This window comes from Schistocerca americana, chromosome 3 (genome assembly GCF_021461395.2).
Source record: "Schistocerca americana isolate TAMUIC-IGC-003095 chromosome 3, iqSchAmer2.1, whole genome shotgun sequence".
NCBI lineage: Eukaryota > Metazoa > Arthropoda > Insecta > Orthoptera > Acrididae > Schistocerca > Schistocerca americana.
In genome coordinates this window covers 226,110,539-226,124,013 of record NC_060121.1, presented here as the reverse complement: position 1 = coordinate 226,124,013, position 13,475 = coordinate 226,110,539, and the positions used below count along the sequence as shown (strand labels likewise).

General features: G+C 40.4%; 1 protein-coding gene across 1 annotated transcript in view; it reads left to right on the top strand.

Moving 5' to 3' along the window:
* The window catches only part of LOC124605988 (transcriptional regulator ATRX homolog), a 493,634-nt gene that overhangs the window by 190,217 nt on the left and 289,942 nt on the right, over window positions 1–13,475 (top strand). The window lies entirely within an intron of this gene.

Here is a 13,475-nt window from a genome sequence, read left to right as displayed (position 1 = left end):
AATAAATGAAGAAGTATGTTAATGTCTACACTTAATTAAGAAAAGTGAGAACCTTATGGTTTTGGGTTCAATGTAGAAACTGCTGTTACTAAGTAGCAGTTTCCTAAACGGGTTCAGAACAAAATTTCAAAGCAGTTTACAACGTTTGTAATGTGTAGTAAGTGATTAAAATTAATTGAATGTTGATTGATTCCTTTTATGTAAGCACAACATCTAATGTTAGTGTAGGTTTTATGCACCTTTTCACCTTATGAGCGGCAGTTATACAAATACTGTAAGATTCAACTTTTTCTTTGTGTCATAAACAATAGATCATCAGAGTGTTAGATCCTCTCTCTTTCCTTCTAGGGAATCTATATACAATGAATACTCCAGTTTCTTTATCTCTAGAATTTTCTATGCCAAAATAAAGTCAAATTCTCCCAGTAAATAAATTTTCAGCTGTTTAATGTTTATTTCACAAAACATCCTTTTGAAAGATAACTCACAAGTGGAGGCCATGTCATCGGGATTACGTATTTACTTCAAACTTTTTACACCTAGGCCATTAAAACAACATAATGTGTTAGTAGCAAGGTGTACTACTCAGGAAATTCTGAGAAAATTGCAAGAGAAGTTTTAAGCATCTGTTATGTAATGTGTTCTCATGCTGCCACTTTGTGAGTAGATTTTTTTATCTTTCCAGTTACATTATATTGTCAAAAATTGATTATTTTCATTGTTATATTATGTAATTGATGTATTTGTGCAAATGTGCTGGCCATAAGAAGTCACTGTGCTCAAATGATTCGGGTATATGCTTGTGGACGAGACATCTGTTCGTGTCCCACTAACACTTATTTTTTAATCTATATTTTTTTCATCGCTGGTCACATTATTTAAATTAGATGACATTTGACAGGTAACATAATGAAAAAAAAGCCTCATAGATTTTCTTGAAGTTGTAGTGAATTCCAGATGTTGTTTGATATTTTTAATTAAACTTTCAAGGATGAGTGACAGGCTTGGAAAGACCGAGTCAGACTTCGATAAATAATTATGTGAATGACGTTACTCACAATCAGTAGTATAGTGAGTAACAATATGCTAGACCAGAAGTGTAATGTGCAGTTACTCATCAGGTGTGCTCTCAGTATCACACATTGCAAGATGGTATTTGTCATACAGATGCGGAAAACATAGATCGAAACGGCATCTACTACAGCTTTCCCGCATTTACATGGAATGTTCAGAGTTTCTAAGGGAAAGTACTCCTCAATCAAATTTTGAAAAATATCTATTTCTTATGATAGTTTGGATGCAAACCATGAGTAACGCAATATTTTGGCAAATATAGGTGCTGACAATTAGTGATGTACCATGGATGGAGTTGTGTAGCATCTTCATCCAAAGCAATTTCTCGTTCGTTGTCACTGTTGTGACTTGATAAGACAGCCAAGCCACTAGGAGGTGAAGCCGAAAGGCACGCGTTTAAGCTCACGCAGGCTGGCGTGAGGTCTGGAACAGCTAAAGGATTTGAGTCTAGCAAATAAAGTACGTAGCTGTTGGAATACTTAACTTTAATCCATAATTGGTGAACATCGGTCTGACGGTACATGCATCACAAGATTAATAGCAATTGATAATGGCGCCTTGCTAGGTCGTAGCAAATGATGTAGCTGAAGGCTATGCTAACTATCGTCTCGGCAAATGAGAGCATAATTTGTCAGTGAACCATCGCTAGCAAAGTTGGCTGTACAACTGGGGCGAGTGCTAGGACGTCTCTCTAGACCTGCCGTGTGGCGGCGCTCGGTCTGCAATCACTGAGAGTGGCGACACGCGGGTCCGACGTATACTAACGGACCGCGGCCGATTTAAAGGCTACCACCTAGCAAGTGTGGTGTCTGGCGGTGACACCACGGTCACTCACAAGGGAACCTCCCCATCGCACCCCCCTCAGATTTAGTTATAAGTTGGCACAGTGGATAGGCCTTGAAAAACTGAACACAGATCACTCGAGAAAACAGGAAGAAGTTGTGTGGAACTAAGAAAAAAATAAGCATAATATACAAACTGAGTAGTCCATTTGCAAGATAGGCAGCATCAAGGATAGTGTGAACCCAGGAGCGCCGTGGGCCCGTGGTTAGCGTGAGCAGCTGTGGAACGAGAGGTCCTTGGTTCAAGTTCCCCCCATAGTGAAAATTTTAACTTTTTATTTTCAGACAATTATCAAAGTTCAGGCACTCACATGAAATCAACTTCGCTCTCCAAAATTCCAGGACATGTTCAGATTTGCTTGGACATATGCAGGATTTGACGGTCTACACACGGAAAAATTTGAAAACATTAAAAACATATGTTTTGACAGAGCACAGGGACAACTGAGCGACTGTGAAACTGTTGCATTCATTTGTTGTAGTTTATGTGACAAACTCTTAAGTTTTCATCACTTTTTTGGGAGTGATTATCACATCCACAAGAAAACCTAAATAGGGCAAGGTAGAAGAATCTTTGTACCCATTCGCCAAGTGTACAAGTTAGGTGGGTCGACAACATATTCCTGTCATGTGATGCACATGCCGTCACCAGTGTCATATAGAATATATCAGACATGTTTTCCTGTGGAGGAATCGGTTGACCTATGACCTTGCAAACAAATGTTTTCGGTTCCCATTGGAGAGGCACGTCCTTTCGTCTACTAATCGCACGGTTTTGCGGTGCTGTTGCAAAACACACACACTAAACTTATTATAGTGAACAGAGACGTCAATGAACGAACGGACAGATCATAACTTTGCAAAAATAAAGAAAGTAAAATTTTCACTCGAGGGAAGACTTGAACCAAGAACCTTTAGTTCCGCAGCTGCGCACGCTAACCACGGGACCACGGCGATCCTGTGCTCATAGTATCCTTGATGTTGCATATCTTGCGGATGGACTAGTCAGTTTGTATATTTTACTTATTTTTTTCATAGTTCCATACAACTTCTTCCTGTTTTCTCGACTGATCTGTGTTCAGTGTTCCAAGGCCTATCCACTGTGCCAACTTATAACTAAATCTGAGGGGGGTGCGATGAGGAAGTTCCCTTGTCAGAAATGAAAAGTTCAAAAGGTGCTTGATAACGTCTTTTACTTGCCAATAGATATAAATGTTGAATGATTGGCAAATCGGAGTATGACTTTAACTGTGCAAGTTGGAAAACTAAGGAACCACGACTCTGGTTAAAAACAAACTGTAGATCTGTGTGGTAAGTTTCCTAGACTTCAAATGAGTTACAACAATATTTGGAAAGCCTGTCATTAATTTCTCAACAGTTTGTTCAACTTTTGGTCGAAACTTTCCTGTGGCCTCTTGCAAACATGAAAGCACTCGTGGTAATAATTCACCAGACATCAGCATCATCATATTGTGCTGTGTATGAGTGTGTTACCTTGTTCATATTGTGCCTTTTAACAAACACAATTTTAGAATTTCTTTCAGTGAGAGTTCTGTTGTATGTTGACTGGTACTGGCAACCTGTCTAGTCTGTATTGATCACAAATTTTTTGTTGAAATTGGGGATAAGTACCTTCCTCTCCAGTTGAAAGTTTCTTGAGGCTTCCATTGTTTCTTTCAAAGTAACGGATTCCCTGTTACCTTTCGTCATCTTGTTGTGCTGAATTCTGCGCTCGTTTCAATTTTTTAGTCCATCAAAGGGATGCTTTGAAGATGAAGTCCTCGGATTGAAATCGGCCTGCAGCAGCCAAAGCACACTGCTGCAAAATCCTTGTTGTTAGCTGAAACACAAAATCAAATTTGCATATCATTGTCATAACCTGTTGTTAAAATACAGTTGAAGATTAAAAAAAAAAAAAAAAATATAGACGAAAAGTTGACAGAAATGTAACTTACTTGCTAATGATTTTTGAGAGACTCCACAAATTGGTCATTGGTCCACGAATCAATTAGTGCATATTTATTGAGTGCTGGTCCTCCACTTTTTATGTTTTCTTCCAGTCCCCTGAAATGGTCCTTTCCTTTTAAACTTTGAGGCCCTTTTTTGGGGGAGGTTTGTAGATTCCATGTGGACTGTTCTTTTGCCAGCGTTACTACTTTTATTTTTATCTCCAAAGGAGTGTATTCGGCTTTGGCCTCCTTTTTGGCTAGTTCAAAATCCTCATTGTTGGAAATGTCAGACTGAATGAGTTCTTCGTCAGTAGTAAGTCTCTTTTCTCCTAACATTTTGACAATAGAATGGTAAAGTACTTTTTCAATTGCCATTGCATCTACAGAAATCATTGATGATTGCTCTGTATCAATAAGATCCAATTCTTGAAGAAGATTTTCACGGTACACGAATGCATCTTTTAATAGACAGTTTTGTAACTGTGTTATGCACTGACTCGACATTACATTCATTATCTGAAGTAGTTGAAGAACAAGGAATCACCTTCGTTTTTGTAGTACAAGTGTAAATTCTGTGATATTCAAAAAATTTGCACCTACACTACTCACACTTGCTACATTAGCAATGTCTCACCGTTACGTAGGTTAACTGCCAAATGGGACCTGCCTCCATGTCTGCAGCTGGAAGCATCGATGTGCAAAGTAGTTTAGGGTATCTTACCAGATTGCATACATAAGTGACTTGCACATCATGACAGGCAAATATTTTCATGAAAAATCTTTGCATTTTGTTCACTTGTCGATAGTTATAAATAGTTTTGTTGTAATAATTAAATTTAATTAAAAATAGTGGCTCTCAGATAACCTGAAGTTCACTAAAACTTCATGCAAATACAGTTTTTTGTATTGTATTACTTCACAAGTGTCATTTAAGTTAAATTATAAGACCAGTGATGAAAAAATAGATTAATAATTAAGTTTGTAAGTTTGAGTGGGAGTTGAATCGTTGCCTGATACACATCTGTCTAATGAAGCTCCAGATACATAAGCCACATAATAAATGCGTAAAACTTCTCTTGTGACTTTTTTGGAATTGCCAGAGTAGTGCACCTTACTACTTGCACATTGTGTAGTTTCAATGGCCTACTAAAGGTGTGCAAAGATTGAAGCAAATCTGTGGTCCCATCATGGCCTTCTCTTGTCAGTGTAGTGTCAAGATCAACTTCCAGCAGTCTGCACCAGACTTTAGAGAGCTTCAGCCATGTGAACAAGGTTTAAAAGTCCTGAGCCTTTCAGGGTGTGTGGGGGAGTTAACTTGTCTACCGCCAATTTTTGGTTGGTGAATTTTGACCAATGATTGTCTTGTAAGTGATTTCCCTCCATGCACTGAGATTCTGGAAAGAGTGCAAAACACTTAGCAGTGCCTGCACTAGTCGCTTCATTGAATTCTATACATTTTTAGCCTCAGATTATTGCCTTGCATGGGCACTGTGGATAATGGCATTAATCTTGTATTTGGGTGGAGTCTGATCTCCATTTAGTTATCCTCATTAGGGTATTCCATTATTTCCTTCTCAGTTATTGTTGTATCCAAGGACATATCTAAACAACACATTTTTGGCAAAATATTAAACCCTAAAAACTGGTTTTTGAACATTTCTTTTATTGTGGAGTAGGTAGAAATTGAAAAGCAAATGGGAGTCAGTGTTCCAAAAATTGTGTATTTTTTTCATATATAAAAACAAAAGATGATGTAACTTACTAAATGAAAGCGTTGGTATGTTGATAGAGACACTAACAAACACATACACACATACAAAATTCAAGCTTTTGCAACCCACGGTTGCTTCATCAGGAAAGAGGGAAGGAGAGGGAAAGACGAAAGGATGTGCGTTTTAAGGGAGAGGTAAGGAGTCATTCCAATCCCGGGAGCAGAAAGACTTGCCTTAGGGGGATAAAGGGACAGGTATACACTCGCGCGCGCGCGCACACACACACACACACACACACACACACACACACACACACACACACACACACATACACAAGCATCATCTTTGTGGGAAAAATATATCTAAAAACAAAGATTCTGTAACTTACCAAACGAAAAGGTTGGTATGTTGATAGAGACACTAACAAACGCACAAAATTCAAGCTTTCGCTACCCACGGTTGGTCCATCAGGAAAAACGGATGGAGAGGGAAAGATGAAAGGATGTGGGTTTTAAGGGAGAGGGTAAGGAGTCATTCCAATCCCGGGAGTGGAAAGACTTACCTTAGGGGGGAAAAGGGACAGATATACACTCTCGCGCGCGCACACACACACACACACACACACACATCCATCCGCACATATACAAACACAAGCAGACATATGTAAAGGCAAAGAGTTTGGGCATAAATGTCAGTCGAGGCGGAAGAACAGAGGCAAAGATGTTGTTGAATGACAGATGAGGTACGAGCGGCGGCAACTTGAAATTAGCAGAGGTTGAGGCCTGGTGGGTAACGGGAAGAGAGGATATATTGAAGGGCAAGTTCCCATCTCCGGAGTTCTGATAGGTTGGTGTTAGTGGGAAGTATCCAGATAACCTGGACAGTGTAACACTGTGCCAAGATGTGCTGGCCATGCACCAAGGCATGTTTAGCCACAGGGTGATCCTCATTACCAACAAACACTGTCTGCCTGTGTCCATTCATGTGAATGGACAGTTTGTTGCTGGTCATTCCCACATAGAAAGCTTCACAGTGTAGGCAGGTCAGTTGGTAAATCACGTGGGTGCTATCACACGTGGCTCTGCCTTTGATCGTGTACACCTTCCGGGTTACAGGACTGGAGTAGGTGGAGGTAGGACAGTGCATGGGACAGGTTTTACATCGGGGGCAGTTACAAGGGTAGGAGTCAGAGGCAGGGAAGGTGGTTTGGGGATTTCATAGGGATGAACCAAGAGGTTACGAGGGTTAGGTGGACGGCGGAAAGACACTCTTGGTGGAGTGGGGAGGATTTCATGAAGGATGGATCTCATTTCAGGGCAGGATTTGAAGAAGTCATATCCCTGTTGGAGAGCCACATTCAGAGTCTGATCCAGTCCCGGGAAGTATCCTGTCACAAGTGGGGCACTTTAGGGTTCTTCTGTGGGAGGTTCTGGGTTTGAGGGGATGAGGAAGTGGCTCTGGTTATTTGATTCTGTACCAGGTCTGGAGTGTAGTTGCGGGATGCGAAAGCTGTTTTCAGGTTGTTGGTGTAATGGTTCAGGGATTCAGGACTGGAGCAGATTCGTTTGCCACGAAGACCTAGGCTGTAGGGCAGGGACCGTTTGATATGGAATGGGTGGCAGCTGTCATAATGGAGGTACTGTTGCTTATTGGTGGGTTTGACGTGGACGGATGTGTGAAGCTGGCCATTGGACAGATGGAGGTCAACGTCAAGGAAAGTGGCATGGGATTTGGAGTAGGACCAGGTGAATCTGATGGAACCAAAGGAGTTGAGGTTGCAGAGGAAATTCTGGAGTTCTTCTTCACTGTGAGCCCAGATCATGAAGATGTCATCAATAAATCTGTACCAAACTTTGGGTTGGCAGGCCTGGGGAACCAAGAAGGCTTCCTCTAAGCGACCCATGAATAGGTTGGCATACGAGGGGGCCATCCTGGTACCCATGGCTGTTCCCTTTAATTGTTGGTATGTCTGGCCTTCGAAAGTGAAGAAGTTGTGAGTCAGGATGAAGCTGGCTAAGGTAATGAGGAAAGAGGTTTTGGGTAGGGTGTCAGGTGATCGGCGTGAAAGGAAGTGCTCCATCGTAGCGAGGCCCAGGATGTGCGGAGTATTTGTGTATAAGGAAGTGGCATCAATGGTTACAAGGATGGTTTCCGGGGGTAACAGATTGGGTAAGGATTCCAGGCGTTCAAGAAAGTGGTTGGTGTCTTTGATGAAGGATGGGAGACTGCGTGTAATGGGTTGAAGGTGTTGATCTATGTAGGCAGAGATACGTTCTGTGGGGGCTTGGTAACCAGCTACAATGGGGTGGCCGGGATGATTGGGTTTGTGAATTTTAGGAAGTAGGTAGAAGGTAGGGGTGCGGGGTGTCGGTGGGGTCAGGAGGTTGATGGAGTCAGGTGAAAGGTTTTGTAGGGGGCCTAAGGTTCTGAGGATTCCTTGACGCTCTGCCTGGACATCAGGAATACTGACACAAGCAGACATATGTAAATCCCTCTCAGTCTACCTCTTCGTCTCCGTCTACCTCTCCATCTCCCTCTCGCTCTAAATTTCCACCTTTTATTAAATGCCACTGACATTAAATCTTCACAAACAAAGAATTTTATAATGGCACAAGATTACAAATTATTGATGTAAATGACCACACATAACACTACTGCTTTAAAAGGTCATATGAACAAACTAAGTCAGTAGTTGAAGTTGACACTAACTGAAATGAATGTGGGATATATACCGATGTAAAAAATTAAATTTCTTTTCATATCTAAGTCCTCAGAATACCCGCCTGTCAACTTTCCTCCTTGCTTTTATGGAATCTATATCAATACACCACAAGCCACCTGGTGGTGTGTGGCAGAGAGTACTTCTGTTACCAGAAACTGATCCCTCCTTCCCTGATCCCTTGCGAATGGCGCAAGGGAAGATTGATTGTTGGTAAACCTCTGTAATAGTTGTAAATTCTCAAATTTTCTTATTGTGGTCATTTCACGAGGTGTATGTGGGAAGAAGAAATATGTTGTCCAACTGTTCCCAGAAAATACTCTCTCGAAATTTCCATAATAAACTTCTTTGTGATGCAGAGTGCCCCTCTTGTAGCATCTGCCATTTGAGTTTGTTGAACTTCTCTTAACTCTTAGCACCGACTAAATGTTCCCACGATGAAACCCATTGTTCTTATGGTAAATTTAGCATGATTATTATACAGCTCCAAGCTAGAGCTCAAGTTGGTCCATTAAAGCTAAAATATTGTCCAGTGTCACTAAGTTTCACTCAGCATTACATGAACAATAATAATCACCAGCTATCTAGCATACATGAGACCCTTAGAAGCCAGGGGTATAAATAACAAAATGTTAGTTTTAAGGAAATGGTGTTCAAAGTTGAGACAGTCCAGAAAATTCCATGTTCTATGAGCTGCATGATGTGGAAGTATCTGATAAAATTTATGATACACTGGTGACACAGAGGAAAGTAGAGTCTTTAGGTCTCTGTACTTCAGATGTTTTAGCTTAGGGTTTTCATTATTTGTTTGTAGAGCAGGGAAGACACTGATACTTTCGCCACAACAGTGTGCTTCTTTGTTGTTAATATTTTGAAAATCTTCCAGTCATTCATCGACTAATTCTTTGTAAAACAATATGAAGGGTGACTTCTTTTTATTATGCAACTATTGCATTTTTCTCAAACCTTTCACTGACTGAGTCTTCGAGATAATCATCGAGTCCACTTACAAGGGAACCTCTCAATCGCACCCCCCTCAGATTTAGTTATAAGTTGGCACAGTGGATAGGCCTTGAAAAACTGAACACAGATCAATCGAGAAAACAGGAAGAAGTTCTGTGGAACTACGAAAAAATAAGAAAAATATATAAACTGAGTAGTCCATGTGAAGATAGGCAACATCAAGGATAGCGTGAGCTCAGGAGCGCCGTGGTCCCGTGGTTAGTGTGAGCAGCTGTGGAACGAGAGGTCCTTGGTTCAAGTCTTCCCTCGAGTGAAAAGTTTTTCTTAATTTTCCCAAAGTTAATGATATGTCTGTTCGTTCATTGACGTCTGTGTTCACTGTAATAAGTTTAGTGTCCGTGTTTTGTGAACGCACCGCAAAACGGTGCGATTAGTAGACGAAAGGACGTGCCTCTCCAATGGGAACAAAAAACATTTGATCGCAAGGTCATAGGTCAACCGATTCCTCCACAAGAAAACACGTCTTATAGATTCTATATGACACTGGTGACGCCATGTGTGTCACATGACAGGAATATGTTGTCAACCCACCTAACTTGTACACTTGGCAAATGGGTAAAAAGATTCTTCTACCTTGCCGGATTTAGGTTTTCATGTGGATGTGATAATCACTCCCAAAAAAGTGATGAAAACATAAGAGTTTTTCACATAAACTGCAACAAATGAAACCAACAGTTTCACAGTCGCACAGTTTTCCCTGTGCTCTGTCAAAACATATATTTTTAACGCTTTCAAATTTTTCCATGTGTACACCGTCAAATCCTGCATATGTCCAAGCAAATCTGAACAGGTCCTGGAATTTTGGAGAGCGAAGTCGATTATGTGTGAGTGCCTGAACTTTGATAATTGTCTGAAAATAAAAAATTAAACTTTTCGCTCGAGGGAAGACTTTAACCAAGGACCTCTCGTTCCGCAGCCGCTCACGCTAACCACGGGACCACTGTGCTCCTAAGCTTACATAATCCTTGATGTTGCCTATCTTTGCATGGACTACTCAGTTTGTATATTTTTCTTATTTTTTCATAGTTCCACACAACTTCTTCCTGTTTTCTCGATTGATCTGTGTTCAGTTTTTGAAGTACTATCCACTGTGCCAACTTATAACTAAATCTGAGGGGGGTGCGATGGAGAGGTTCCCTTGTTAGTGTGATGAAATTATTGTCTGTCATATCGACTGGCTTACATTTACAGCAGGCCTTGGAAATGAGTAATGCCCACTCATCAGATACAAAAACCCAAGGATTTTTCCTGGCAACCTTCTCAATAATTCCAAAATTTTGGCCACATCTGTGTATTTTGGGTAATGTAATGCCAGGACATGGGGGCAATCTACTTACGTAGTGTAAAAGACAGGAAGCAATTTCTTGGTTTCCACAACTGGCTTGACTCTCATACCACATATGCATTGTTGCAACTCTGGTGGCTAAATTGTGTGTACAAAAATTGGAGGCCCATAGTTGTCTTGCAAAATATGCTCTGCTGCAAGAAAGAACTGGCATAGGAAGTGGCTTCTGTATGTAAACACATTTTGCTGTTTGCGAACTGTCATATTTTAAACATTCTTTTGCTAGCTGCCTGTGCCTTAAGGGGAGCCGGAACGATCCCTCTCCTCCATCTTAATTTTAGCAAATAGAAGGAACATTTTTTCTAAAACCATTAAACATATTGCTGTGAAATTTGGACTACATGATCAGTGAATATCTCTCTACAAAGTTATAATGCCATGTTAAGAAATACTTATTGGTTTTTGTTTTACAATTTATTTAAATAGATGCTTATTTTAATCTCTAAAATTTTTCACTTTTTCTTCTATAACTCTTGAATTATACAATATTTTTTTTACAGTTTGTTATAAAAATGAAGGAAAAGAAGTAACCAATATTATGTATAAATTTCATTGATATAATGTTAGCAGTTTTTGCGAAAATGTTTCTCAAAGATGAAAATTTTAAAGTTACAGGAAATGGCTTCCAAAGTTTTTTAATACATTCCTGCCCCATATGATGGATTATCAGCATCCTCTTCTTTTTCCAGTGTTAGTGTCCTTTTCACTGGTCTTTTCTTCCCTTTTGCTGCATGTTGTAGGCTTTTGTCTCTTCTTCCTGTACCTCTTAGTCTTTTTTCGTCAATGAGGTGCATTGTGGAAATGGTATTGTGTCCTGGTTGGAAACCTAAACGTTTCAGCACATAACATTTGATAATGTTTCCCTCATTGTATGTTGCCCTGCATCGTACACTCCAAAATGCAATGTTTTTATCTGTACAAACACTCTTTTGGGAATCCTAATCCAAATTAAATTATTTACACTTTTATTTGTATTTTGTGTTTTCCCATGTAAACACTTTTCCAATAAACTTGGCTGTTATAAATCTCTGAATATGGGCTTAATTACATCAGTTATAGCATTTGGCAAACTGTTTTTATGAGCATATTCCTTTCCTGATTGGTACTTACGCCATGAGTCATCACCTGTGGGGGCACAGTGCATGTTGTGGGTGAGTCAAGAATTCGGACTTACAGTATGTCTCCTCAAGCTACGTTCTTCCAGTTCATAATACAGTACATTTATTTACAAGCAGCTGTATTTTTCAATACTCTTTCAGGTTTAAATTGAAAGACGGCATTTCTAGTTCCTTAAGTGTGCTCTGTTTCCTCTCGTGTCACTTCAGTTTATATAATCTGTGACCAAACTGTAGATATAACTGAAAATAAACAACTGTTAATTAAAAAATAAGAAAAGGAAGTACCCAGTGCAACAAAATTAAGGGTCATTTTTTTAAACCCCATCAATTTTTTTGTCATTGCAATACAGAACTTCAAAATTTGAACCGACAGTGCCTAAAACTTTCTTCTGTAATTGTGCAGAAGAATGGTACCCTGCGATGTCACCCTTGAGCTTGGCAATGCTTCAAACAGCAGATTATCAACATGTACAAATAACATGTCAGAGCTCAGAAACTCCTGTGAGATGTAAGGTGGGTCAATGAAGTCACATTGGCACCAATTTTACCACAGTCCTGCCTAATGAGACTATTAATGTGTCAGACCATGGGAAGGTTGTTACGCCTCCCCTCACCCACATCTCTCCCTTCTTTTCACTTCTATGTGTTGTAGGTCAGGATTGTGACATGAGGCATTGATATCATTTGGTTTTCTTAAGGGTGGCTGAGGAAAACATTTTGGACACACTACTGCTCAGAATCTACATGAAGGAGGTGTCATAAAGGCCATGAATAAAATCATCCCTACCTTGGTTTCACACATTTTATGGTCAGAAATGACAGTTGGCAGTGATGATGTGCAACAGGACAACCTCCAACCAACACCCCCCCCCCCCCCCCCCTTCTTGGGCAATTCAATGGGGTTGCAGCCATGTGATGTCCTTACAGAAAGGTTGAATCATATGGGAGGGTGTCAGCAATGTTCAGAGTTGCCTAGAACATCGTCCTGTTGCATTCTGCACTGAAAACTGTCATTTTCGACTGCAAAATGTGTAAAACTGAACACCCCAAGGTAAAAGGTGGTTCCTTTCACACCCTTTATGACACCTGCCAAGGTCATTTTATGTCAGTTCGGAGTAATGGTTTGTCTGAAATGTTTTCTTCATCCATTCACAAGAAAACCACTTGCTATCGATGTTGAGTATTACGGTTCTGGCCTCAGTCACTGAGGTTTCAAGAAAAGGAGTGAGATGGGGTCTGGCGACCTTCCCGTGGTGAGATATGTCTGTGGTGGCATTGTGCAGAAATGTTGTGTAGTTTGGTGCACATGAAAACATTAACCCACCTTACACCTGACATAAACATATGACCTCTAGCATTTTTATTTTTATCTATCTTCCATCCCCACTACCCCTCCCCCCTCCCATCCCTCCCCCCTCCTCCATATGTCAACAGCTTGCTGTTTGAAGCATCACCGCATCCGAGGGTGATGTCACAGGGTGCCACACTTTTTGCACGATTACAGAGAAAGGTTCAAGCCAAATTTTGAACTGCAGTGTCACAGTGGGGGTAAATGGCAGGGCTTCAAAAAAGTGACACCTTAATTTTGCGTTCATTGTATCTTGCCACACCACGTGTAAGTAACTATCACACTCATCACAATCTTGTACTTAATCTGTAACAGACAGTCCTAAGAGGTTGCTTGCAGATCCTT